General features: G+C 38.6%; 1 protein-coding gene and 1 long non-coding RNA gene across 5 annotated transcripts in view; one reads left to right on the top strand and one right to left on the bottom strand.

Annotated features, from left to right (window-relative positions):
• Positions 1 to 27,453, top strand: part of UBE2E2 (ubiquitin conjugating enzyme E2 E2) — a 528,260-nt gene that overhangs the window by 66,032 nt on the left and 434,775 nt on the right. Inside the window, exon 1 of one of the 4 annotated variants that reach the window (XM_038570718.1) lies at positions 1,571 to 1,589. The exons of 2 other annotated variants lie outside the window; for them this stretch is intronic. The gene's annotated coding sequence lies outside the window, so the exon portion shown is untranslated. Of the gene's footprint in view, positions 1 to 1,570; positions 1,590 to 19,007; positions 19,130 to 27,453 lie in introns of those variants that run through there. One more of the 4 variants, XM_038570716.1, reaches the window with a different exon arrangement.
• LOC119877432 overlaps positions 1,737 to 27,453 on the bottom strand; it is a 34,235-nt gene continuing 8,518 nt past the window's right edge. The window contains exons 2-3 of the long non-coding RNA XR_005376960.1: positions 10,018 to 10,133; positions 1,737 to 2,039 (exon numbers count right to left, since the gene is read on the bottom strand). This is a non-coding gene — a long non-coding RNA (uncharacterized LOC119877432). The remainder of the gene's footprint in view (positions 2,040 to 10,017; positions 10,134 to 27,453) is intronic.

The following is a 27,453-nucleotide window of genomic DNA, read 5'->3' as shown; positions in this document are numbered from 1 at the left end:
CCACAAAACTGAAGGGGTTCAGTTTCCCCTTCCCAGCTGATGATAATTCTATCCTTGCAATGGCTCAAGGCGAATACCTTCCTCTGTCCTTCTCACAAGCTCCCCCATCAGATCTGTCAGCAAGTACTCATGGCTTGGTCTTTAGAACAAACCCAGCCACTCTCAACACCTCTCCTGCCCCGACCATCATCCCTGGCATTGATTACATACTCAGTGCTCCACTCTTGCTCCTCTGAAGCTCATTTTCAACTCTGTAGCCAGAGTAATTGCTTTAAAATCAGTCAGATCATGTCCCTTTCTATTGAAACCCTCCAATAAGTCCTCATCTTATTCAGAGTAAAAGCCCAAGTCCCCCATGATACTGATCCCATTACCTTCCCCTTCCACTGCTCACCTTGCCTTACCTCCTACCACTCTCACTTCTTCTGTCTCCACCCTAGCAACAGAGACCTTGGCCATTCCATGAACACTGCCAGGCACACTGTTGCAGAGGGACTTGGTATGGGCTTTTCTCTTTCCTTGGAAGCTTCTCCCCCCAAATCTAACAGCTAACTCCCTCCCTCCAGGTCTCTACTCACATTTTACCTTCTCAGTATGATCTATGGAATGCTGCAACCATTCTCACTCCCAGGAAACCTGAACCCCTTACTCTCTTTTTTTCTGCTTTTTCATCTTTTTTCCTCAGGACCCTTTTATGACTATATAATTTACCTGCTTGTAATATTTATTATTCATTGTCTACACACACATGCACACACTATAATATGCAAGCTCTGTGAGAATAGTTTTGTTCACTGATATATCTGAAATGCCCAAAACTGTGCTTATCATATAGTAGGTGCCAATAAATATTTGTGGAATAAATACAGAACTGAGTCCAATGCAAATAAGAAAGAGAGAGGAAAAAAAAAAGAGAGAGAGAGAAGGTAAAGTTAGAACAATGATGTCAGAACTATTTCTGAATTGGAGCTATTGGCATTGGTATGGGCCCTGTGGCAAGGCTGTCCCAGGCACCACATTGGGAGACTGGCAGGAGGGCTGTGGGAAAGAGGGATAGGAAGCAAGGACAAACAGAAAACTCAAGATTCAAAGTAGAAGAGCTTTTCTTATCACTGTCCTTAGAAAAAAAAATAGAGGGGCGCCTGGGTGGCTCAGTGGTTGAACATCTGCCTTTGGTTCAAGTCATGATCCTGGGTCCTGGGATCAAGTCCCACATCAGGCACCCTGCAGGAAGCCTGCTTCTCCCTCTGCCTATGTCTCGGCCTCTCTCTCTCTCTGTCTCTCATGAATAAATAAATAAAATCTTTAAAAAGAAGAAGAAGAAAAAGAAGAAGAAGAAATGGAGGGTGAGGGAAAAGTGGAAAATTATTTTCTCTTTTGAAAGTATTCAAAATGTCATAGTAACCTTAAAAATACATATCATGTCTCAAGTCAATATTTCTTTACCTTACATATCTACCTAAGAAAAAGAGTAGGTGGGATGAGCTTCTGTCCTAATAACTCCTGTCATTTTCCATAGTGTGAGCCTCTGTCATGTTCCTGTGTGAACCAGAGGGCATATACAAGAAGTATCTCCTAGACAGCAGTAGGTAAGACTCCATCCACTCCTAGCAGAATTCCAGGGTCTTAGAATGTGAGAAATTTGGGGATAGACAATAACAGAAAATCCATTAAAACTGACTTAATTAAACAAAAGAAATTTATTGACTTTTGGAATATAACAAATCCAGGGTTAAGTTAGTTACAGGTCTGGCTTGATCTAGGCATACATACAATGTTATCAGGAATCTGATTTTCTCCATCATTATGCTCTGCTTTCCTCTGACTTGGCATAATTTCCAGGTAGGCTTTTCCCAAACACGGCTTCCAGCATTTCTAGGCTTACATTTTCTCATAGCAACCTCTTTGGGGCACCTGGGTGGCTTAGTCGGTTAAGCATCCAACTCTTGATTTTGGCTCAGGTGATGAACTCAGGATTATGAGATCAAGCCCCATGTCAGGCTCCATGCTTAGTCCAAAATGCTTAAGATTTCCTCTCTCTAATGAAGAAAGAAAGGAAAAAAGAAAGAAAAGAAAGAAAGCCAGCTTTTTTTGACAATCATTCCAAGATAAGAGCCAAGCCTGTATCTTCAAGGCCTGACTTTTGTCCTCTCCCCTAGACACATCACTGTGGCCAGGAGTTGCTATCCTTTTATTGCCTAGTCTCGGGTCTTAGACATGTCCATTTCTGAAAACAAGAGGACAGATCTCACATGGATTAACTACAGAGAAGGATAATTCCCCAAAAGAAAAGGTGGGGCTCTTTTATCAGAAAAAGGGGAGATGGATACTGAGCAGGCTGCAAAAGCATATTGGTGTTTCTTCAGAGTTTTACAGGAAAGATCTTACTGCTTATATAACAATGATCTTAGGCATATGCAAGAACTGAAGGCCAAAACCATTTCTCTTAATTTAGAAAGTCCATACTTTTGCAAGACTAAGTTATTTTCAGTGTCTGCCATGGTTTAAGACAAGTTTATTTGTTTTTTTGAAATAATCCTAGACATTGCTAAGTCCTGTGTCACCTTCTCCCTTAGCAGATGTCTGCTATTTCCCAGATTCAGTGCTAGACACTAGGTAAATACAGACAGAGGCAAAATGTGCCATAGGGCCCACCATGTTCCTGCCTTTCTCTACCTCCCCAACCCTGCTATTTAGGAGCCTCATCAAATGGCAGCTTCTTGAATACTGTTTCTAGGTCTTCCAGCCATCCTGGTCCCAGATTCTCATGGCTGCCTATCATCCTGCCTATTCCTAGTCTACCTTCCCATTGGCAACTGCAGTCATGAAAAGTCTGAAAATGCTTTGTAAGAATTGGGACTATCAGACAACCTTGGAAACCTAGAAGCATTTCAGAAATACCTCTCTATGATTACTCACACCCACCACACGTCTGGAATCCAATGAGAAAACCCACAGGCACCAGTTCCGTTGTTTGTTTTGTTTCCTAAAACCAGGCAAACTGTCACAATCCTCTTAGGCAAGAAATCTTTGTGCTACAAGTCAAAGGAATGATCATCTCTACTCTGGCCATGTATTTTCTTAAGTGGGAAAAAAAGACATGCAGACAGGTGGTGGGAGCACAGATGGCTTCCCCACTGCTGTTGAGAAAGCCCACTTGGTGGTGACTCAGAATTGCAGCAGAAACAATAAAGGGGAAAGAAGGAGTCAAATCATCTTTTCCAACCTCATCTCCTGCCCTCTGTTATCTTAAAGCCTTATTTTATTCTTCCATTTCTTCACTTATTCCTTCAGCAAATATTTTAGTGCCTATCATGTGCCAGCACAAGGAAAGTCAAATCAAAAAGACCCTGTTCTTCCTCCCAGATGCTCAGTCTAATGGACACATACATACTGGAACATACACTGTAAGTGCAGTAATAGAACCAACAGTGACAAAAAGAGCCTAAAGAGGGATGAGGAGGGGCTCCTAACCCAGCTCAGGGCCAATGGGAGTGTAGGTGGAGGTGAGGTCTCAGGGGAAGGCCCCTGGAGGAGACTAAAATGAGCTGAGTCTTAACGAATGAGTTAGCTGTGGGGAGGACAGCATGATGGCTAGAAAACATTTCCAATGGAAGGATAGTAAAAATCAAGGCAGCCAGGATGTACCTTGGCATGTGTTTATGGTGACCAGGAATCAGATCATGGAGAAGCTTTTAGGCCAAGTTAAACTTGGGACTGATCCTGTAGGCAATGCCCAAGGAGAAACATCAACGTTCATTATGCAGAATAGTGATGGGATTCAATTTTCATTTTTGATAATCATTCCAGCAGTTACATGGAGGGTAGGTTTCAAGAGGACAAGATAAGTTAGAAAGAAAAATAGATGAAAGATCGAACTCAAAAAATGGCAGTAAGAAAAGAGAGGGAAAAAATCCATTTGAGAAATATTTAAGAGGTAAAATCAGAATAACTTGGGGACTGATTGAATGAAGGCAAGGGTGAACATGGAGATTGGGATCTATTTACCAGCTAGTGACAACAGAGAGCAGGAGGGTAGGTAGAGCCTTCAGCCATCAAAGGCAAGAGGAGAGCAGACCTGAATGCTCTCTTTTGGGTGGCGAGAATGTAGGTGGTTCCCATGGGCACATAGATGCATGTCCAAACTGTCTTGATGGGGCCTGCCCAAGAAAACAACCCATGAGGACAAGGGTGAGGAGTTAGAGTCTGTAGGGTAGACTGCCGAAGGTAAGAGCTGAAGGGGCTGGACCCAGGAGTCGGTAGTAGAATGTATCACCCACATCACTTCCCACGGGAGGACATTCCAAACAACACACAAATGTCCCATGGAAGAGCCAGACAGTGTTAATCAAGATAGAACAATAGTGGCACCAGTGACAAAAGGCTCTTGCTTCTCTTCATCTACCTGAGAAAGGTTGAGACACCTCTGACACTGTAAGTCCCCTGGGTGTGAGAGTGCTGTTTCAGTGTTAGGCTGAGTTGAATCCTCTAACACCTGAAGATGGCTTATATTTACCTACATGAGGCTTTTTACATAGCTGCAAGTGACTAAAATAATATTAATCCAATAACTTGTTCAACAATGGGGTGGGGTGGGGGATATCATTGCTATGTTTTGAATGTGGCCACCTCAAAATTCATATGTTAAAATTTTAATATCCAATGTGAATTATTAGGAGGTGGGGTCTATGTGAGGTGATTAGATCATGAGGCTGGAGCTCTCATGAACAGAGTTAATGCTCTTATTAAAGAAACCGCAGAGAGTTCCCCTAGACCCTTTCACCTGATGGGAAGGTGCCAGCTATGAACCAGGAAGAGGGCCCTTAGGAGCCAATGCAAACATGCAGGCACCATGATCTCAGATTTCCCAGCCTCCAGAACTGTGAAAAAGAAATTTCTGTTTTTTTATAAGCCACTCATTATGGTATTTTGTTATAATAGCCTGAATGGACTAAGACAATCATGATTAAGAATGATGTTTAGAGAAAAATAAAGCCAACTCCTTATTGTCCTGTTCCTCCTTTGTTCTACCAAGTTCATCCTGTGCTTAAAAACACATACACTGATATCTTAGTGCTCCATATTCACAAAAGGTAAGGACCATCATTATGAAAATCAATGTAGATCTACATCATAAAGTCATTGTGCTAACGACAATTTACTCTGGCTAACTTTGTCAGATCTAGTGGGACCAACATCATTTTTACCTCTTCAGTGACTGATGAGTCTATCTAGGAATAAAAGTGACACCAGCTCTGTTGCTTTCTTGTTGTTTGCTTATACTTACATTTAGTTTAGTCTTCAGTCTCTTTGTAGGAATCTGCTTAACCCTCTTGTTCATTTTGCAAGGGTTAGTTTGAGTAGATAGAAATATTTATAAACACAATTAATATGGCACAAGTAGCCCAGAACACATCAATCACAGCACTTAGTAACATTCAAGTAAGTGAAGATGCCAAGGTCAACCCCACCCACTGCACACCACACACCACACATAGTGGAGCGCCCATCTTTGCCTTAAGATGCCTCAAAGACCATAATATGCACCATCTCACAATCATAAAAGGTACCAATGTCCACATGCATATTCAATATTACTAAGGCTTAATGTTAGATAAGGGGAAAAAAACCCAGGAACTCTGACATTTTTTGCCCACCTCCCAGAGAATCATCTCTTACACTACCCTGGGAATGTACTCACACCTGGAAACCACTTTTGGGGTCCACTGTCTGCTGGGAAGACCCGCCCCTACATCAGTCGTGTTAGGGTCTGGAGGCCCACTGGTACTGAGACTGCCTTCTCTTCACTGTGCCCCTTCAAGGTCCTGCCACCAATCTTTAGGTCTTCAGAAACCCTTGGATGTCCTCAAGGAGGCAACATTGCATGACAGTGCCCTTTTTTTAGTCTCAGAACAAAAAATTCTGATGACTTTCCCAGGCAGTAGCAGTGAAGAGTAAGGGAGGGATACAAAGGATCTCTCGATGAAGTCAGGACCAGAGAGAAAGGCCAGCCCTGAGCGGGCCTATGTGACATGCAAAGGAATCCTTCTGGAAGGACTGGTCTTAGTGAGGGCCCAGGGCACTAAACCGGGTCAAGACTCCAGTTCTGGGAAAGGATTGTTATTTATCATGCAAGCAACAAGGCAGCACATGGGTGGCTTAGTCGGTTAAGTATCTGACTCTTGATTTTGGCACAGGTCATGATCTCAGGGTTGTGAGATGAAACCCCATGCAGGACTCTGTGCTGAGTATGGAGCCTGCTAAAGATTCTCTCTCTCTCTCTCTCTCTCCCTCTCTCTCTCTCTGTCCCTCGGGGCACCTGGGTGGCTCAGTGGTTGAGCATCTGCCTTAGACTTAGGTTGTGATCCAGGGTTCCTGGGATGGAGTCCCCCATCGGGGTCTGGGCGGGGAGCCTGCTCCTCCCTCTACCTATGTCTCTGCTTTTCTCTGTGTGTCTCTCACGAATAAATAAATAAAATCTTAAAAAAAAAAAAAACAGCAACAAGGATTAAGGTTAGGTTGTAAATTATAGGATGTTGTGCAGTGGCAACAGGGGTTTATCCTGAACCTGGCTCAAACTCTGTCCCCTTCGAAGTTTCTGAACTCTTTCCTACCTGAGTCTCCTTCAGGCCCTAGGCTTCTAGCTTTCCTATTGACACTCCCTTTCGATTCTGGCACTTTGCTAATTCCCCAATGTTGTCTCACATCATTCTGATAACTCATAAAAAACCCCAACATCTTTCTGACCTTTACTAAATTACTTTTATGCTGGGACTTATACACATTTATACACATTTTATACACATTTTATACAGCCAACTGACCTTCAAAGTCTCCCAATTTCCTTCTTCCCCATCCTTGTGGTTGTTTTTGTAGTGCTCACAGGGAAAGTATCTGGGTCCAGATATAGGCCCATATGTCTTTTTCTATGAGTACACAGTATTTTAGATTATAGTACATATACTTCATGATCTTTTGTTTGCTTGTTTATTATAATTCTCTCATACCTTTTTGTGCACATGTATCAAAAAAGAATCATAGGGGGCACCTGACTGGCTCAGTTGGTAGAACATATGACTCTTGATCTCAGGTTGAGTTAGACCTCTACTTTGGGGGTACTTTACTTAAATAAATTTAATTTAATTATAAAAAAGAATTATAGAATAAAAAATAATCAGTGAAAGAATGAGAAGTCTTTAAAAAGCAATAAATAACACCTTTAGAGACAGTATATTTTTTAAGGTTTTATTTATTTACTCATGAAAGACACACAGAGAGGGGCAGAGACATAGGCAAAGGGGAAGCCTGATGCGGAACTCGATCCCAGGACCCCGGAATCACAACGTGAGGCAAAAGCAGATGTTCAACCACTAAGCCACCCAGGTGCCCTGAGATAGTATAAACTATTGACCCATTTTTACAAAGTAGAAAGGAGTAAGAAGGGAAGAGACAATGAGTAATTTTGACAAATTTCATCACATTATCATATGCAAAATGTTGTATGAATTTTAATCTATTTCTCTCTTAACCCAATTTAGGTAGCAAATGCTATTTCCATTTTGGTGCTAACAGTGAAATGGATATGAAATGACATTCTATGGGGAAATATATATTCCCATAGAATATATATATTCTCTGTTTAGCTATACATTTACTATATATATGTAAAATATATATAGAGAGAATATATATAGAATATGTATATATACATACTCTGTATTTAGCTTGAGAAAAATCTACCAAATCTTCACCATCGTTCTTACAATCCTATCTCATTCTCGCTAACATCTCTCCTTCCACACACATACTGAAATAATCGTCACCAACTGTATTCAAGTAAGAAGTTTCATGTAACACTTAGTCTACTCAGGGTGGTAGAATTTCCTAATTAGACACTTAATAATATTTGTCTTACTGATGTTGGCAAAAATTTTCTCTATATGCATCTTGTGAGCTGCTACTTGTCGTCCTTTACATAACAATTAAACCAAGGATTATTTTTAAATTTGAAAGTCTTATTTTTTAAATATGAACTAAAAGATTGAATTAACAAATTCAAAATTGCCATATCTATCTATGTACACATCATAAGTGCTATTAATTTCTACAATTTCTTTCCAGAATAGTATTTCAAGCAATAATCTTTAGTCAATTCTTCCACATTCATCAATTTCTTTGTTAAAAAAAAAAAAAAAGGTAAAGCATGAGAGGTTAAAAACATTATTTCTGGATTAATTTAACCAAAGAAAATGCATGAAGAACAGAAATTCTTTTAGGGACAGGAAATGCTGTTACCTGAGCTTCCAGGATCTTTTCTCCTTCATATGATTTTTCATTAGTCAAGTAAAATGACTACAAAATTCACTGAGCTTTCAAACTCCTTTTACCTTTGAAAAGGAGCCATGTAGTGATACTGTCAGCACCCCACGGGGTCAGGCTGAAGCCAGTCTCCAGCTGATACCACATCCGTGCTTAGCTCCCTTCCTTACTCTCTCCTGCTTCCGTGCTCCTGTTCTCCTGGGAACACTTCCCCAATAAATCATTCAAGCAAGAATCCCCATCCCAGGCTCTGATTCTAACCAACCTGACTTAAGGCAAGTCCTAAGCAATAAATTTCTCAAAAAGAGCCAGTACTGTCTGGGTCACCTGCATTAAACGTCAGAAACAAATGCTATCCCAAATGCTCAGTATTTTTTTTTTGCATATTCATACTGTAATTCAATATGAATATTCAACCTTGTCAAATTATTTTCTTATTGAGGTATAACTGGCATATAACATTATAATAGTTTCAGGTATACAAATAATGATTCAATATTCATATTTATGGGAAATCATCACAATAAGTCTAGTTAACATCCATCACCATAGCTGTAAGATGTTACTTGCAATGAGAATTTTTATATCTACCCTCTTAGCAACTTTCAAATATGGAATACAGAATTATTAACTATAGTCACCATGTTGTACATTATATCCTCATGATCCAGTCAGTATTGTGTATAAATATACACATTTATTTAATAGCTGTATCATTTAATACCTATAATATTATTCAATATCTAAGATATCAAAGAATCTTAGTGCAATGATGACCTTCTCAAGAAACTCTTACTCTTTTTTTTTTAAGCAGCAAACATGTTTATTCATATATTTAGAAGTGGGCAAGGTAGAAAGGATGCACCAATTAAAAATATTCTGCTCTGAGTGGCAATTAGACTAAATATAAAAGCAAGAATTCAGTTGCTAACAGAGAATAAAAAATACATCTCTGCAAAATGTTTAGATAATAGTAGTTTCCAAGACTGTCAGTGGCTTCTAGCTGTATCCTAGCTGTACAGAACCTTTGAAAGTAGTTATGATATCTGGCCAAGCCAGAGAAAACAGGATGATAATTAACCACGTCAAACCTGAACTGAATTCTCAATGTTGTTTGAATGGCTCAGCCCTTCTCTAAGCTATCAAAGTCCTGTTACGAAAGGAAAGGAATATGTGTAGCCAACTCTCAATTTTCGGCCTTAACGGAAATATTCACTCCACAAATATTTACTGAGTTCTTGCTATGTGCATTACACTTTGTCAGATACTGTTTAGAACCAAAGGAAGTAAATAGGCTGGGAAGATGCCAGAGTTACACATAAAACCAGGAAACTGCATTTAGTTTTGGAATGTCATGCTATAGGTGACTGCAAACCATGTGTATCTGAAAGTACATCTACCATCTCTGTGTTCCTCACTCCTCCCTTCTCAGTTCTGTTTGCTTTTTTTTTTTTTTTTTTATTCATTCATGAGAGACAGAGAGAGAGAGAGGCAGAGACACAGGCAGAGGGAGAAGCAGGCTCCATGCAGGGAGCCCGATGTGGGACTCGATCCCAGGACTCCAGGATCACACTCTGAGCTCAAGGCAGACACTCAACCGCTTAGCCACCCAGGCATCCCCTCAGTTCTGTTTTCTTTTTTCTTTTTTTTTTTTTTCAGTTCTGTTTTCTATCACACATTACTTTGTATTCGTTTTACCTTCTCTCTGCCAAATTATAGAGGGATACTGCTTCTAAAAGAAGTGTATGGCTGCCTCAACTCCTGCATCTCTTTTCATTCTATGCTTCTTCTCCATGACACATCCAGCTCCCTTCCTAGAGACAAGAGAATAAATGGAAAGTAAGCTATTTAGTCTAAAAAGACAGCATGCAACAGCTTAGATTCAGTGTAAATCACCCATCTGCAAGAAAGCCAAATGCTTCTTTTAACGTTCCTGAACTTGGCAACCACCAAAGATGGCTTTAGTTCATTGGCAAAATGAATGAGCCTAAGTAATGAGAACTTCTATTTACCTAGTGTTATAGAGTTTACAAAATTCTTTCAGATACATTACTCCATTTAATCTTCACAACAACCTTGTGAAGTTAGCCTGCTACATCAGAGGCAACTGCAATTCATAAAGGTTAAGGGGCTTTTTCTAAGTCACCTTGTCATAAGAAAAAAGCCAGGACTTGAACGAAGTCTTTCAGCTTCAAGCTTTTCTGCTACTCCAGCATTACTTCCTTTAGCCTTGTGAGAGCCCAAGTTTCCTTAGAGTTTTTCCCAACCATTCCTTTCCCACTTCTCAACTTTGACCACTACTAAATCAGCAATATATTAGTCCTTCAGAGAAGCTAGTATTGGAATATTATAATACTCCACCCTCTGCACCACCCAATTCTTTAGAAGATTAGACAGATAATATATGGGCCATCACTATAGGGGCAGGTATTACATAACTATCTTCCTTTCTCTCTCCACTTGGCAGGTAATGGTGCTACAGGACACAATATTTTACTGACCGATATGGTTTATAGGAACTACCAGAATTGAGATAGAGAAAACTGATACAAAGCATATCTTGCTAGGATTCATATACCATTTTGTTTTGTTTTAAACACTCTAGTACACCGTGAGAGGGCAGGAAGAACTCACATGATGAAACATGTCTGGGTCTCTGGGTGGGTACTCCCTTTTGGTATCTGTTCTGTGACTTAACTTTTCACATATGAATAATAAAGAGAAAGGAGGTTAATGTTCTCAACTTGGTACAGTCATTGGAATCACCTAGGCTTATATATATTTTTTAGAACAATAGCTTAAACCATTCATCATTCATAGTATTGCACATTATTACATCAATATTATTATGTATTACTCTTTGATGACCAATGCCTAGACCTACTCCTATTGATAACCATTGCCTACAACTGGTGACTCATCAGGAGTTACAAAATGATGATATTTGAATTCTAATATTCCTTCTAACATTATTTAAAAAGCTGAAAAAAATTAGAAACATACACATGAGAAATGGTATGTATAACAATAACCAAACAAAAAATTAGTAGTTAATTCTTTTCTCAGTTTGTAACTTCTTCTAAGTTAGGAGTTGGCAAACATTTTCTGTAAAGGGCCAGATGGCAAATATTTTAGGCTTTATGGACCACATAGTCTCTGCAGCAACTGCTCAACTCTGTCATTGTAGACAACAGGCAGGCAAATAAATAGGTACAGTTTATTGTATTCTAATAAAATTGTATTAACAAAAACAGGCAGCAGACTGGATTCAGCCTGAGAGTTGTAGTTTTCTGTAAGCCACAGCCTTTGCATTTTGGGACACAGTTTTATTATCAACTTTTTCTGATTGGCAATTTCAATCATATACATAACTTGCAAAAATGGTATGATGACTGCTTACTGTCCATCACCTAGCTTCAACTGTTGTCAACTTAGGACTATTCTTGTTTCATATAATCCTTTACCTACCTCCCTTCTCTGACATAATTTAAAGTAAATCTTCTTATTTTATTCATAAATATTTATTTCATCCATCAACATTACAGTAACTCTAAAAGTACCTACAACGTAATTATCACACCTAACAAAATTAACAATATATAATTTTAAGTGTAGGATCAAGTCAAGAGCTTTATCAAGATCCATTTTCCAGGGATTTCCCCCTCATCTTTTTCCCCCTTTCAATGTATTTGAGGATGAAACAGGATTATTTGACCTATAGATGTTGTCATAGTCTGGATTTTGATTACTGAATACTGGTAGGGTTGTTTAGCATGTTCCTCTGTCCTCTATATCTCTTATAAATTGAAAGTGAGATATAGAGACTTGATGAGATTCTATTTTAAGTTTTTGGTGAGAACACTTTATACGTGGTATTGTGTACCTTCATCAGGATGACCATTTTGTGTTATTTACAGCTATTGATGATCATTGCCTTGATCCATTGATTCATTAGGATTTAAGAATGATGATATTTTACCTCTTTTTTTACATACTAGCTGCAATCTTCTGTAATGAGAAATTTTCCCTAAATAGCTATTCAAGTTTCCTGTTAGCATTGGTAAGTGAAAAGAAGGATGAGTGCATGCTTTCCCCTTAATTTGGCAGATTTTAAATTAATTAGTTATTTCTCTAACATCTTCCAAATGTGACCAATGAATTTCTGTTTAGTGGACATCTTCTTAAAGTACAGATGTCCAGATCCTACCCACAGATCTATGGAATCAGAGTCCCCAGGGGTAGGACCTGGCTTCCACATATTTAAAAGTCTTCCTTGTCTACAACCCAGCCATTGAAAACGTCTGGACCAGATGATACCTAAAGTCCATCCCATCACGACCATTCTACAGGAGTATAATATGCAATTAATTATAGATTGCTTATATCTCTACTGCTTGTTCTCCTGTAATATGGCTGGTGAAATTATGCCAACTAGGTATTCAGTGAACATCCAGAAATTCTCAATAGCTTGGCAGCTAGTTCCTTCAGAGAGCTGCACAGTTGGGCAGGGAAACTTTTATTTTCCACCCAAAGGGTAGAGGTTGGCTCCTTCACAATTACAAAGTGTTCAGGGTGTCCCTGATGTTCTTCAGTGTTTCAATTCCATACTCCCAGAAATGATGGGCATGTGAATTAATGTATTCAATTCACCTGCAGAGCTGACTCTTCTTGCAGCGAGGTATCCATGAAGGCAACACACAAGGGCAAGATTCAGGAGCCAGGCCAACAAACCATAAGACACTGGTTACCTGCCTATTGAAACCCAAGAAAGACATTGTGTTGGCCTCTGAGGAAAAATTCATTCAAATCCTGCCTCTCTCACTATGGGACTCATGGCAAGTTACCTAGTCTCTTGTGCCTTGGATTCATTGCCGTTAAAATGAGGAGAACACTATTTCCTTGAGTTACTCTGAGGAACAAATGAGTTTAATATGTATAAAATGCTTAAAACAGTGTTTTGTACTTAGATTGCTAACCATTATTATTAATTAGAGCCAGGAATGTCTCCTGTGTGGTGACTTAAAATCAGTAGCAGGATGGATAAATACAAACTTACTACAAATTGCAGCTTTCAAGAAAACTTGACAAATGTTTTAAAGATTATGAGATCAAGAATAAGAGTAGAACATAATTCCCTCTTTCACATTATAAGAATGGTCATATGAATACTGCCAGCTGGAGGAGAGAGGGTCACAGTATCCACAAATCTTAGTGAAAATTAGTTTGAACCACCATCACTCCCCTAATTCTACAGTTTATGGGAGTTTAAGCTCCAATCCTACCCTAAGAACACCTTTTACAACTTATGTGACCACCTGAGACTTCAGCCTCTTGCTTTTGAAGCTCATCCCATATACCATGTCATATTGACCTAGGCAAGAAATATAACCCTTTCTTCAATTTATATTTACTCCTATAGGCCATTCATGAAATTAATGGGCTTTGCTGGTAATTTGGGGGGAAGATGAAAGAGAGATTTACTTTACATCAGTGAAAACCACCTCCCTGGTCAATAGATACAGTCATCCTGAACTGTCCTATGACTCAGTCCTGTCCAATAGAACTTTCTATGATAATGGAAATGCCCTACTTCTGCACCATATCTACAGTCATTATTAGGCACATGTGGCTTTTGAACTCTTGAAATGTGGCCAGTATAACTGAGAAATTGAATTTTAGACTTATTTAATTTTAATGTCTTTAAATTTAAATAAGCATATGTGGCTAGTGGTTACCATGTTTATAACATAACCCAAGTCCCCTCCCCACAGCCTCATGAGCTTTTCACCCCATAGAATCTCAGACTCTCTCCATTTTTCTCACTCATCTCATCATCTTTTCAGACCATCCCTTAATTCATGCCAAGCAATTCGTCCTTCTGCCATGATGCTGCAGCATCTGCTGTATTCACTGACAGACACATCTTTGGATCTATACTTATTATGTGACTCTTGGCAAGTAACTTAATCTCTTTTAACCTCAGATTCATTGCCTCTAAAATGGGAATAATAATAATTACTATCTCATTGAGTTAAACTGGGAATTAAATAAGCTAATACATATAAAGTGGAATATATATCCTAAATGGGCTTAGCACCAGTCATCCTAAGGAAAGTCATTTTTATACCTAAAAGGAATCCTAATGATAAATGTTAAGAACTAAAATTTTCACCTTATTACATAATTGTAGGTTGCACCATCCAATGCACTAGCCACTGGCCACATACAGCGATTTAAATTTAACTTTTAATTAAAGAAAATTACCATTCAGCTCTGCAGTTGCACTTACATTTCAAGTATTAGATAACCCCACATGGCTACTGACTATCATATTGGGCATGGAAGATATAGGAAAATTCTACTGGACAGCAGCAGCAGAACATCATGATTATCTCCTTGTTCATAAACTCAAGAGAGAAATATCCATGACAGGTCAGAAAAAAACAGTGAAATTGAGGATACCAATCAACCGCAGACATATCCTGTTTATCAGGCTCACTCTGTCATTCTTGCCAGCCAACCTGTATTCCCACATTTCATTTTTCCCTTTTACTCCTTGCTTTCCCATCTCAACAGTGCTAATGAAATGTATTTAATAAATATCAATAAACTATTATAGACTTAATTTCCAATGTTATCAAGAATATTTTCTTCAGAATTTATTTTTCTTCTAAAGCTTCACAGCAGATGAGATTATGTCTCTCTTTTTATTAATACTAGGCCATATCTGGCAAAACACCAGGCATAATCCTATTCATTTTCTGCAGCCATAGCACAGCTAGGCACAATAAATAATTTAATGAACACTTTTTATAGTCCTATTTGCTCACAGGTTGACAGACCCCAACATAAGATGGTGAAGGAAAGGGAGGATCCAGTATGTGTGAGTGTGTACATATGTGTGTGTGCGCACAGTGTTCAGATCCATATATATCTTTTGTTATTAATAGTAGTTGACAGAAACTTGTCTGGGCAGTTAATCAAAGTTCTCCCATTAAGCTGCTATTCTTTTGGGCATATGCTCCAAAAGGAAATGTTATCATTAGCACATGATGGAAACTTCCTTCCAACATATAGAAACATCCTTAGAGCACACAGTATTGCCCTGGATGTTTTTCTGAGTACTGAGTGCCAGAAAACTCCCTTTTTAATCTTAGAGTACAAATAAGTGTACTTGGTAGAGAGAAGTTTAACATGGCCCATCATCCTGAAGCATATGTAGTTAGGAGTTATTCTCATTAGAAGAAAACAAAAACTAGTAAATAAAATATTTTAATATACTATTAAAATAAGTAATGAAAATAAAAACCTCCAAAAAGAAAATTTAGCCACACATTTTAGATGTTTTATGTGCAAATAGAAAGGTATCCAGATTCAAACCCAGGTGGTTTGAGTCAGATTCTGTTAATCCTTACAAACTATGCAGCCTCCAGCAAGCTACTTCTCTAAGCCTTTGTTTTCAGACCTCTCAACTGTCAGTTTGGTCACCCACCCCTCTCTCTCAAGGTTGAAGAATATAGCTTGGGTCAGTTTCCTCAGGAGACAAACTCTGAGAAAGAGATTTATTGGCAAGAGTTTTATGGAAGAATGTCCTTCAGAATACCTTGGGGAATAAAAAAGCAGGGCTGGGCAGAAGGAATTGGGTTACAAGGAATAACAACAGTTTTCAGTTGATGCCATGGAAGTTCTAGAGTTGGGATAGCACTTTAAAGTTGTCCCAAATGGAGACAAGCAGACCTGGCCTTGAACTCCACATTGAACAGCCATGCCATGGGGGCTGCCCTTTGGCTAATGACAATTCACAGAGAAGAATGTGAGCTGCCAATGTTCCCAGAAGCTGGGGAAATGAATGCCTAGGTCCCGAAGGAGAGATCTGGCCAGAATCAACTATAAAGAAGGAAGCCCATCTCATTTCCTGCTGCAGGGGTAGTATCCATTTCATTCAGGTGTGTGGGCCGGACCTCTGTGACCCCGGCAAGGCACTTGCAAGCATCCACAATGAACCACCTCTCTTAGGAAGAGTTCCCTAGAAACAGACCTTGAGATTAGGATTCATGTTAAAGTGATTGATTAGGAAACATTCCCAGAACAAATCAATGGTGAAAACTAGGGAAGAAAGGAGGCCAGTAAGGTTATCAAGCAAAATCCTACAGCTGGTCACTGGATTGATGCTACAGGGAAGCTCTGGCAACAGTATAGGTACTTCCTCAGTTATTCCCATTAGGCGGCCAGGGAGGAGTATATTATACCCCTGCATCTATTAACCATTGGCTAAGGACTGTATTTGGGAGAACTTAAATTCCTAGGTACTGCCAACCCTCCATGTGTAGGGAAATTAGAATCTAGACACTTGGGGCAACCCTTCAACAAAGACACAGAAGCTGGGAATGAAAGCATGCAGGTAACCTTGTGTACATGAACATGGCAAAGGGATTGGAGAGGCTATGGATGGAAAAGTCTCAGCCCAAAACCTGGGCTCATCAGTCTTTCTTAACTCCACGTGTGGTATTACATGGGCAGCAGCTAAGCCCAATTGTTCCACTTTGCTCCAAAGTAGAAGAGAAGATGATCAAATTTGTTAATCACTCCTTTTTTTTTAGCATAACACATTCTCTTATAAGCAAATGCTTACAAAGGAACACATACACTTATATTTCACCCAGGGACAAGCAATAATTGTTAGATCAGGGCAATCCTAATGGAAATTAACAAAATACAGCATCATTGTTATGACCAGAACTAATCTCGGATTCATCCAACAGCTTATTACAATACATCATCTTAACGTCCAAGTAGGTTTTTGAATTAGAGCACTTTTAAATCCGTATACGATGCTATTAGAGAATTTATCCTAAATCACATATAACTAGAAGGAAAGTTTCCTTCTAGTTCAGCCTGTGAACTAAATAATTTTCTGACTTGTTTTAAAAGTAATTTTAAGAGCTTTTTGCAATGATATCTTATACAAGTATTTATGAGATCACATTCCCTATAATAATAATTATAGCTGTATTACATTTCTTTGCCTCCTTTTAAAACTTGAAACCTATTTCACCAGGGACTTCTATCAACATCTAAGGCTTATGTTAAAGAGGGTCATTTCAGGCTAATACCTCATTCCCAAGTAGTACTCTGTTGTATTTCAAAACTTAAAAATCAAGAGAGCCCCACAAGAGGAGAAACACCATAAGTACTTGGATATTAAGCAACTCCCTCTTTTATGGGGGACAATTTGAAGGCATAACCCTAGCTGTATAATAATAAACAAAATGAAAGGTAGCCCACATTAACCATACTTGAATGTTGATGCTCATGTGTAGGTGGGAAATGTGGCTATTAGGCAAGCACATGAGCTTTATTAACCTGTTGTAAATAGGCTTTTTTTCTCCATCTTTTTCTTAGAGTCTCCTATAACTTTATTGATCTCATCTACAAGTATTATACTAAACACATTTCTATGCAAAGGCTAAGGAATAAGGTTTATTCTCTTTTACTACATGACCATTTTGAAGAAATGCCTTAGGTATGCTATCAAGAAGCAGCTGATCTCATACTTGAAAAATCTTTCACTCATAAATGAAAACCATGTAGTATGTATGTAATAAGCGCATAATTTTCTAAGTGTCCAAATGACATATATATATATATATATATATATATATATATATGTGTTAAAAACATGGTTTTTAAAAAAAACTCATAGACAATTTAGAAAACTTTTGCAAAGACTGCTCTATGGGGCCATCAGGCTAGAAAATATAATGAACTATTATATTTTTTGTTTATATTGCTCCATAAAGTGTGGAAATCATGGATATATTTATATTTGCTTATGTATGTACAGTGTAATAGTATTCAGGGATTTTTAAAAAAATATTTTATTTATTTATTCATGAAAGACACACAGAAAGAGAGGCCAAGACACAGGCCGAGGGAGAAGCAGGCTCCATGCAGGGAGCCCGATGTGGAACTGGATCCCAGGATCCCAGGATCACACCCTGAGCCAAAGGCAGATGCTCAACCACTGAGCCACCCAGGTGTCCCAGTACTCAGGAATTTTAAAAGAAAGATTATGGGACATGTGGGGGGCTTAGTGGTTGAGCATCTGACTTTGGCTCAGGGCATAATCCCAGGGTACGGGGATAGAGTCCCACATCCGGCTTCTTGCATGGAGCCTGCTTCTCCCCTGGCCTGTGTCTCTGCCTCTCTTCCTGAGTGTCTTTCATGAATAAATAAATAAAATCTTGAAAAAGAAAAGAAAGAGGGCAGCCTGGGTGGCTTAGCGGTTTAGCACCGCCTTTGGCCCAGGGCGTGATCCTGGAGACCCAGGATCGAGTCCCACCTTGGGCTCCCTGCGTGGAGCCTACTTCTCCCTCTGCCTGTGTCTCTGCCTCTCTCTCTCTCTCTCTCTCTTTCTGTCATGAATAAATAAATAAAATATTAAAAAATTAAAAAAAAAGAAAAGAAAGATTACAATCTAACTTGGAAGGTATACAGAATTATTTATAATTTGTGGAGAATTAAAATATTTGTTCAACTTGCTCAACATTCTATTGTTAGAATATTTGCCTTGTTTCTAAATACCTTATGGTTAAATATATAAGTTACTATGAATCACAAAAAACTTCTAATCACTAAAAAACTGCAGTGAGTTTAGGCAATTTGGCTCTGTTATAACCCAAATTTCTTATCTTCAGAAAGGAGAGACACAATGTCTTATCGCCTGCATTTTATCTGATTTTGATTGGGAATTCAAGCTATGTTTCTTATTCTGTTGAAGACATAGTGAAACCAGACAAAGGATCTCAAGGTAAAGAACAGGAAACGGGTATTGATTTCCTTTATCCACCTCAGTCTCTTCGTATCTTTTTGTATTGTACTATGATGGATTAGGTGGACAGGCCAGCAAATGTTTCACATTTGCTACCGATTTGATGGGCTTTGGGAAAAAAGGATTTGAGGCATAGACTAGTAGAGTCTTTAAAACCAGATCTGGGTCAGGGTGATAAGTAGCAAAGCATATGTTCCCTATATCAGAAGGCTCTAAATCTCCTACTTAATATCTTAGCTCTCTCCTACTGTGTGCACAAGTGTGTAAGCACACACATACACATACACACCCCTCACTGAAATAAATACAGATGTTTTCTTTTTTTAAGATTTTATTTATTTACTGATGAGAGACACAGACAGAGGCAGAGACAGAGACAGAAGGAGAAGCAGGCTCCTCACAGGGAGCCTGATGCGGGACTCAATTCTCAGAATTGGGAATTGATGAGGCCCTGAACTGAAGGCAGACGCTCAACCACTGAGCCACCCAGGCATCCCTAAGATTGTATTTATTTACGTGTGAGAGAGAGAGCACGAGATGGGGAAGGGCAGAGGGAGCGGGAGACACAGACTTCCTGCTGAGTAGGGAGCCCAATGGAAGGCTCCATCCCAGGACCTGAGATCATGACCCAAGCCAAAGGCAGATGCTTAATGGACTAGGCCACCTGGATGCCTCTGATGCTTTTCTTAATGTAAGATTTCTTTTGATCACTTCTGTGTTTCTTTTCTCTGGAAAAGAAAATATGATCATCAAATTATGCTTACTTATTCTCACCTATAACCTTCCTGGTCAGTTTTTCTCAAATGTAGTCTGTAAAGACAATGTACCCAAACCATATAGGATAAAATGAAGATCCTGAAGGAACTGAAGCAGAGTCTCAGGGATGGGGCTCAGGAACCTGCATTTCCCCACAAGAGTCTTGTACACATTTATGTTTGAAAATCATGGGTACAGCTTGTTACATGGGACTTAAATGCTAAATTAAATAAATGAGCATACAGACCTTCCAAGAGCTGTCTGACAGCAGTAAAGAAGAAAAATAATGCAAGATTAAGTCAAAGGAGTACACAAGCTTCCCTGGCCTCTGGAACACCCCAGCCCACTCCTCCTTGCTTCTTTAAGGGCTTTGTCATTCTTCTTTCTCAGCAGTAAATTATTTACAACATAATTAAGCAGTCTTTGTCTGAATGTTTCCAGTCCCTCACCCTATCCCACTCAACTGTTCTATTTTCTCCTGAAATTCTTTGTCACTCCTTTTAGGAGAGTGACATTCAACAAATTGAAAAACTAAAGACAAAATAATTCTAGTAGAAATGTAACAAAGAGTGAATGGCTTTGTACCAGAGAGCATCTAGACAGTTATGCAGCAGGAAGTCTATTCTAGCCTCCCTCCATTCCTATCCATCCCCTACTCCCCAGGATCCCTTTCCTTGCAGCCATCAGTCACCTGAAGGATTTCACCAAAGTAGCAGGTCACTCAAACTTCCTTCTGGAACAGTGTGTCTCAGGAACCATATCTTCTTCCCATAAAAACTGTTCTGCTTTGGGCACCTGGGTGGCTCAGTGGTTGAGCGTCTGCCTTTGGCTCAGGTCATGATGGGGTCTTGGAATCAAGTTCCGCATTAGGCTCCTAACAGGGAGCCCTCTGCCTATGTCTCCTCCTCTCTCTGTGTATCTCTCATGAATAAATAAATAAAATCTTTAAAAAAAATTGTTCTGTCTTCTAAATGAATGAAACAATAAATCAATCTTCAAGAAAAGTTTCTATTTCAATATTCTTCACTATGTATATAGTTTTTCTTTTTAGATCAACTTTTTCTGAAGTAGAATAAAAGTCAGCTATCTTAAGTGCACAGTGAAAAGGGTTTTAATAATCAATATACACCTGTGCAAATATCTCCATGCTCACACTATATAACACTACCCCTCACCCTAAGATATTCTCCTGCCCCTTTGCAGTTAATCTCATCCTACACCTGACCTCCCAGCCCCAGGCACCCACTGATCTGCTTTGCATCATTGGAGATGAGTTTTACCTGCTCAAGGTTCATATAGATAGAATCATACAGTGGGTACTTTTTGTGTCTGACTTTTTCTCTGTCAGCAAAATGCTTCTGAGGTCCATTCATGTTGTTGTATGGATGGATATACCTTTTTTTTTAATCCATTCTCATGTGGATGGACGTTTGGGTTATTTCCATGTTAGAATTATTATGAGCAAAGCTGCTAATACCATTGTATACAATTCTTTCTTGGACATAGATTGTGATTTCTCTTGAGTAAATACTTTGGAGCAGAATATATGTGTCATATGGTAAGTTTACATTTGGCTTTATAAAAAACTGCCAATCAGTTGTCAACAGTGATGGTATAAGTTATTGAATCACTATATTATACACCTGAAACTAATATAACAGTGTGTTAACTATACTGGAATTAAAATACAATAAAATAAAATAAAAATAAAGTGACCATATTATTCTACATTGCTACCAGCATATTGAAAACAACAGAGTTCCAGTTTTTCCCACATCTTCATGTACACTTGGTATTGTCAACCTTTTCACTTTTAGCCATCTGTTAAGGTGTGTAGTGATATCTCATTGTGATTTTAGTTTGCATTTCTCTGATGACTAATGATGATGAGCACCTTTTCACATGTTTTTTAGTCCCACTCATACAGGTTTTTTTCTAAACTTCCTATTAAAATCTTTTGCCCATTTTTTTAAAGATTTTATTTATTTATTCATGAGAGACAGAGAGAGATTGAGAGGCAGAGACACAAGCAGAGAGAGAGAAGCAGGCTCCCCACAAGGAGCCTGACACAGGACTCCATCCTTGACCCTGGGATCATGCCCTGAGCAGAAAGCAGATGCTCAACCACTGAGCCACCCGGGCATCTCTCTTTTGCCCATTTAAAATAGGTTATTTATCTTATCACACACACAATACTTCTGATACTGGACTCAAAGACTGATTTTTTTTTTTTTCCAAAGACCAATTTTGATGGTAGGTATCAGACATAGTGGTAAAGGGTAGGGTTTTGTTAATTTAAGTGCTCACTCAAACAAGATTCTTTGCAGAATCTTTGTCTATACATCATCTCTCTCCTCCAGTCCTCAATTCTGTTTCTACAACTTTTTCTAGATAAGCAGTATCTGGAGACTTATTTTCCTCTGGCTCTCAAGTGATTTGCAAAAGCAATGACCGAGAGGGTAGGTTTTACCTGAGTAGGTTTAAATTTTATATAAATTTATACCCATTTGCTCCTTGGAAGACTAATTCATTTTAGAGTATTTCAACAAAATCCTGAGATGACTTAAAACCCAAAAGAAGGAAGAGAAACTAGACTCATCCCAGTAGGAGTAACACTTGACAAACAGATTATTTTATTTCAAGGAAGAAAATTAGTTGCCTCCAAGACAAATGGAAGAAGTGAAACTTAACAACTTTTGGCTTTGAACTTCAGGAAGCCCTAAAAATTCCTGAAAGTACATAAATGAAAAAGAAAAAATGAAAATGTAGTCGATTAATAGAATAAAAGACAAAAACCACAGGATCATCTCAAAAGATGCAGAAAAAACACATGATCATTTCAATAGACACAGAAAAAGCGTTTGAAAAAATCCAACATTTATTGATAATAAAAACTCTCAAACTAAGAATAGAAGATAACTTCCTCAACCTGATAAAGGGCATCTATAAAAAACCCACAGCTAACATCATACTTAATGCCTGAAATATTGAATGCTTTCCTTCTAAGATTAGGAACAAGGCAAAGATGTCTGCTTTCACCAATTTTATTCAACTTCACACTGGAGATTCTACAGCTAGTGCAATAAAAAAAAAAAAATTCTTTTTAAATTAAGGGCAACTAGAAGGGAAAAAAAGGAAGTAAAACTGCCTTTAATCACAGATGACATGATCCTATATGGAAATCCAAAGGAATCCACAAAAAAATTTCCAGAAGTAATAAAGAACTTTAGCAAGCTTACAAAAACAATATACAAAAAAAAAAAAAAAAACAATATACATATATGTTAACCATATATATATATGTCTATATATATATATATATATATATATACTAACAATAAAAAATCAGAAATTAAAAGAATGATTCCCTCACAAAAACAACAAAGAGAATAAAATACTTAGGAATAAATTTAATGGAAGAAATATAAGACTTGCATGCTGAAAACTAGGAAACATCATTGAAAAAAATTGAAGAAGACCTAAGTAAATGGAAAGACATGTCATGATCCTGGACTGGGAGGCTAAGTATTGTCAAGATGGCCACTCTCCTCATATTGAACTATAAATTCAATGTAATCCCTATCAAAATCCCACCAGCAAGGCTGGAAAAATGATTATCCTTGCTAGCTTACTTCTAACTATTATTGGGGCCCAAGGCAAAAGGTACAAATGGGAAGTCCCAGCCACAGCCTGCCTCCCGGGGTCTACCTTATACCATGAGGGGCTTTACAGGCAGGAGGGAGAGGGGAGGTACATGACAGAAATACAGTGCCCTTTCAGAAAGAGCCATTTGGGCAGATAATTCCACAGTTCTGTTTACTAGAAGCATAGCCTAGAAGCAGAGGCATGGGGTCCAGATGGACACACTCCCTTGGCTGCATTGACTTATTCAGAAGTGGACCAGAGCTGTTCTTTAAAACAATGCTTCTCGGAACTTTCATATGCAAACAAGTCACTAGGATCTTGTTACAATGTAGATTTAGTAGGTCTCAGATAAGGTGTGATGGTCTGCATTTCTAACAAGTTTCCAGGTAAGGCTCTGCTGCTGCTGGTCTGTGGACCACACTTTGAGTAGCAAAGCTGTAAATCAGTGGCCTGAGATCAGGGGCCTTACTGAGCTGGCTCTATGGGCCGAACTCAACTGTGGGTTGGGAGTAACATCTATGGGAGTGAAAGGTTGCTTCAGCACCATCAAACCTTTGTCACCTATATGATGATTGACAGTGAGCTAGTAGTGTTTGCAGTACTGGCTCTTGAGGAGCTCATAGTATAATGACAAGTTAGATATCAACAAGTGTATTGGATAAAGAGAAATAATAGACAAATATATGAGTCATACACGTGACACAGTAAAAGCGAGTGATGTCTAAGCAGAACACTGAGGATGTGCTGGGCTTCATAGAGAACAACCAAAGAAAGGGGATTCCAAGCTAAGGAGTTGATGTATCTGTAGAAGACTATATTTTCCAAAAATAACTGCAGTAATCTCTCTAGTCTCATAAAACCTTCTAGAAACTTGTCACTCCCCTATGAAGAGGTGAAGTTGAATTGAATCGAGTCCCACGTCAGTCTCCCTGCATGGAGCCTGCTTCTCCATCTGTCTGTGTCTCTGCTTCTCTCTCTCTGTGTCTCTCATGAATAAATAAACAAAATATTTTTTAAAAAAATTAAAAAAAAAAACACAACATGACAAGAGCATGTTTATATATAACTCAGCTATTAGAAATAAAAACAGGGCAGCTCCGGTGGCGCAGCGGTTTAGCGCTGCCTGCAGCCCGGGGTGTGATCCTGGAGACCCGGGATCAAGTCCCACATCGAGCTCCCTGCATGGAGCCTGCTTCTCCCTCTGCCTGTGTCTCTGCCTCTCCCTCTCTCTCTCTCTCTCTCTCTCTCTCTGTGTCTCTCTATGAATAAATAAATAAAATATTTTTAAAAAAAGAAATAAAAACATAAAATGTTGGGAATGTTGAATTTGTGGCAGAAAGGAAGAAAAGTTTAGTAAACAAACCATTAATAGTATAAATGTAATGAAGTTGTATTGTGTAGTCAACCATGTTTGGATTAATTATTATTCATGTCTCTATCAGAAAATATTCTAGATATAAATGTAAATGTATTTATTTAACAAAGTTTTCTTGCATAAAAAAAGTAAATAAAAGTAAAAGTAAATTCTGATTGAAAAGAAAATATTAATAATTTGTTGTTGTGTGCTCTGTAGATGAAGCCAAAGTTGACAATTTCCAAAAGAAATCCATTTGTAGTTTTTACTATCAAAATGAAAGCATAATATAATCTCAAGAGCAATTGAAAAACTAACCTAACTTCTATGGGGGTAAATTCCCCTATTATTGGGATAAAAGTATATAATTCTGACCTGTAATCAATACCTTCATTTTTTCCCCCCAAAAACCACATCTCTAGAAAACCAAGAGTTTCTGGAAGAGGCAAATTTATTCTTAAATGCTGACAACCTTATTTTCTAGAGGCCTGAGAAATGGTGGGTGTACACTAATTTGAGAGAGAAAGATTTAGAATGTGCTGAATAGCTATGCCAGGATTATTTCCTAAGCTGTGAGTCTCCTGAAAAAAAATTTTTTTTTATTCGTTTGACCCTAATATAATGTTTAGTTAAAAAGCAGTATCTCCATGCAGCGTGGGAATTTATATTACATTTAGGAGTTCAGAATCAGAGGTTCCCTGGCTGGAGATAGCAGGTGACATACAGCTTCCTTCTTTTCTTGGCTAAGCTGACTCCTCCTAGAATATTGTGTTCAGTTCCTGATACTATATTTTAAGAGAAACATAGACAAATCCAAGTGCATTTAGAAGAGAATGATTTAAATGGGGGAGGGAACACTAATCTGTGCTGGATGAGGGACAAAGGAAGAAAAGGGGGAAGTTTACTTGAGGGAGGAGACAACTCACAGGGCATGTTAGACATTTTTAAATAATGAAAAAAGCTTTCTTGTAAAAGAGCTGTTGGTATTATTGGATGCCCCAAAAGCATAATGGGAAAAGGATCAGGGGGGAATGTGGGAGGTTAAGAAGATCAAAACTGTCCCAAAGAGGGAGTCACTTTTTGGGGAAGTGTAAACTTTTTGAAGATTTCATCACTGGAGATCTTCAAGAACATCATTTTGAAAGAGTTCTAAATCTCTAAATCGGATAGTAGTTGAGTTAGACATCCTGCCAAATCCTTTCCACTATTGCCAAGAGGTTTGAACTCCTTTCAGAGTCCCCGGTACCATCTCCTCTGGGAGTCACCAGGTGTCCTCCACATGTGCTTGTAACACAGTCCTTTCTTTCCTGCCAATGCCTTCCTGGGCCAGACTTGCACCTCTGTGGCAGAGCCACCGAACTGCTGGTTCCCACACCTTTCCACTGCCACTGTACTGTCAACTCCCTCAACATGGCAATGGCTGATTGCCTCCCTTTGTTGCATTATACTGTGCAGTTGTTGGCAATCCAGAACTCCATAATGTCAAATGTATTTTATTGGCAAATAAATAGCTTTTTAGTTCTTAGTCATGGGTATTTTCCCCACCTTGGACTCAACTAACAGTCTACAGGAGCTTGAGCTGGAATAATCAAGGAGCGACAGATTTTATGTCTTGCTTACAATCGCTTTTATCCAAAGTGATGCGTTCATTGTCCTTAAGTAAATATTTTAGGTCTCCAATCTTCTTTCTTTCGGTCTATTCTTCTCAGGACACTCCTTGGTCCCTCATTTAAATATCCCCTCCCCAAAGGCATACGTTATCTTCTTCCCTTTCATTATCTGCCCCTACCCTACAAGATTCCATGATTGAGGAGTGAGAACAAAAAATGGGGAAAATAAAGATAACAGATGAAAAAAGATTTCATAGAACAGGAAGGGAAAAAAAGAATGTGGTGTGGATGGCTTAATTAAAAATTTTAAGTGAATTAAAAAAAATTCAAGATGAGGTTTATACACTAGTGTAACCGAAAGAAGTACTTATGTAATTTGGTGGTAACAATGCAATTGGTCATCCTCCACAAGATTGCACTGATGAAAGCCTAGCCTATATATCAGGAAAAAATACCCAGCAGCTTGCTGGAAGTATTTGCAAAACACTTTTTATTACTCATTCAATGCTAATTATACATTTTGAGAGTCAAACTAAGAATAAATTATGTATACACTATATAAAGATATTTACACACACACCATGTGTATCAATTGATATTCTCTAATTCATGAGTTAAGAAGCAGCTTGTTGTGAATGTCCTTGGCAAAGTTAGGCTGAGGGTAGATAGAGGAGACAGCATATGTTTGCCCTTTACTCTGAACAAGTGGAAAGATAACTCTATTTAGCTCTGCCATCTGAACCTTCCTCAGTGGCACCTAATTCCTTAGGAATGCAGTTTGGAACAACTTTGGGTGGGAGAGGGGTACAAAAGAAGCCAACTCTTTGAATTCTTATGTATTCTTCAGAGCATCCTTTGGTGGGGCCCTTTCTCTTACCTTTAAAAGGAGAGGAGGGGCACCTGGGTGGCCCAGTGGTTAAGTATCTGCCTTTGGCTCA

This window comes from Canis lupus, chromosome 23 (genome assembly GCF_011100685.1).
Source record: "Canis lupus familiaris isolate Mischka breed German Shepherd chromosome 23, alternate assembly UU_Cfam_GSD_1.0, whole genome shotgun sequence".
Taxonomy (NCBI): Eukaryota; Metazoa; Chordata; class Mammalia; order Carnivora; family Canidae; genus Canis; species Canis lupus.
This window is presented reverse-complemented; position numbering and strand designations above follow the sequence as displayed.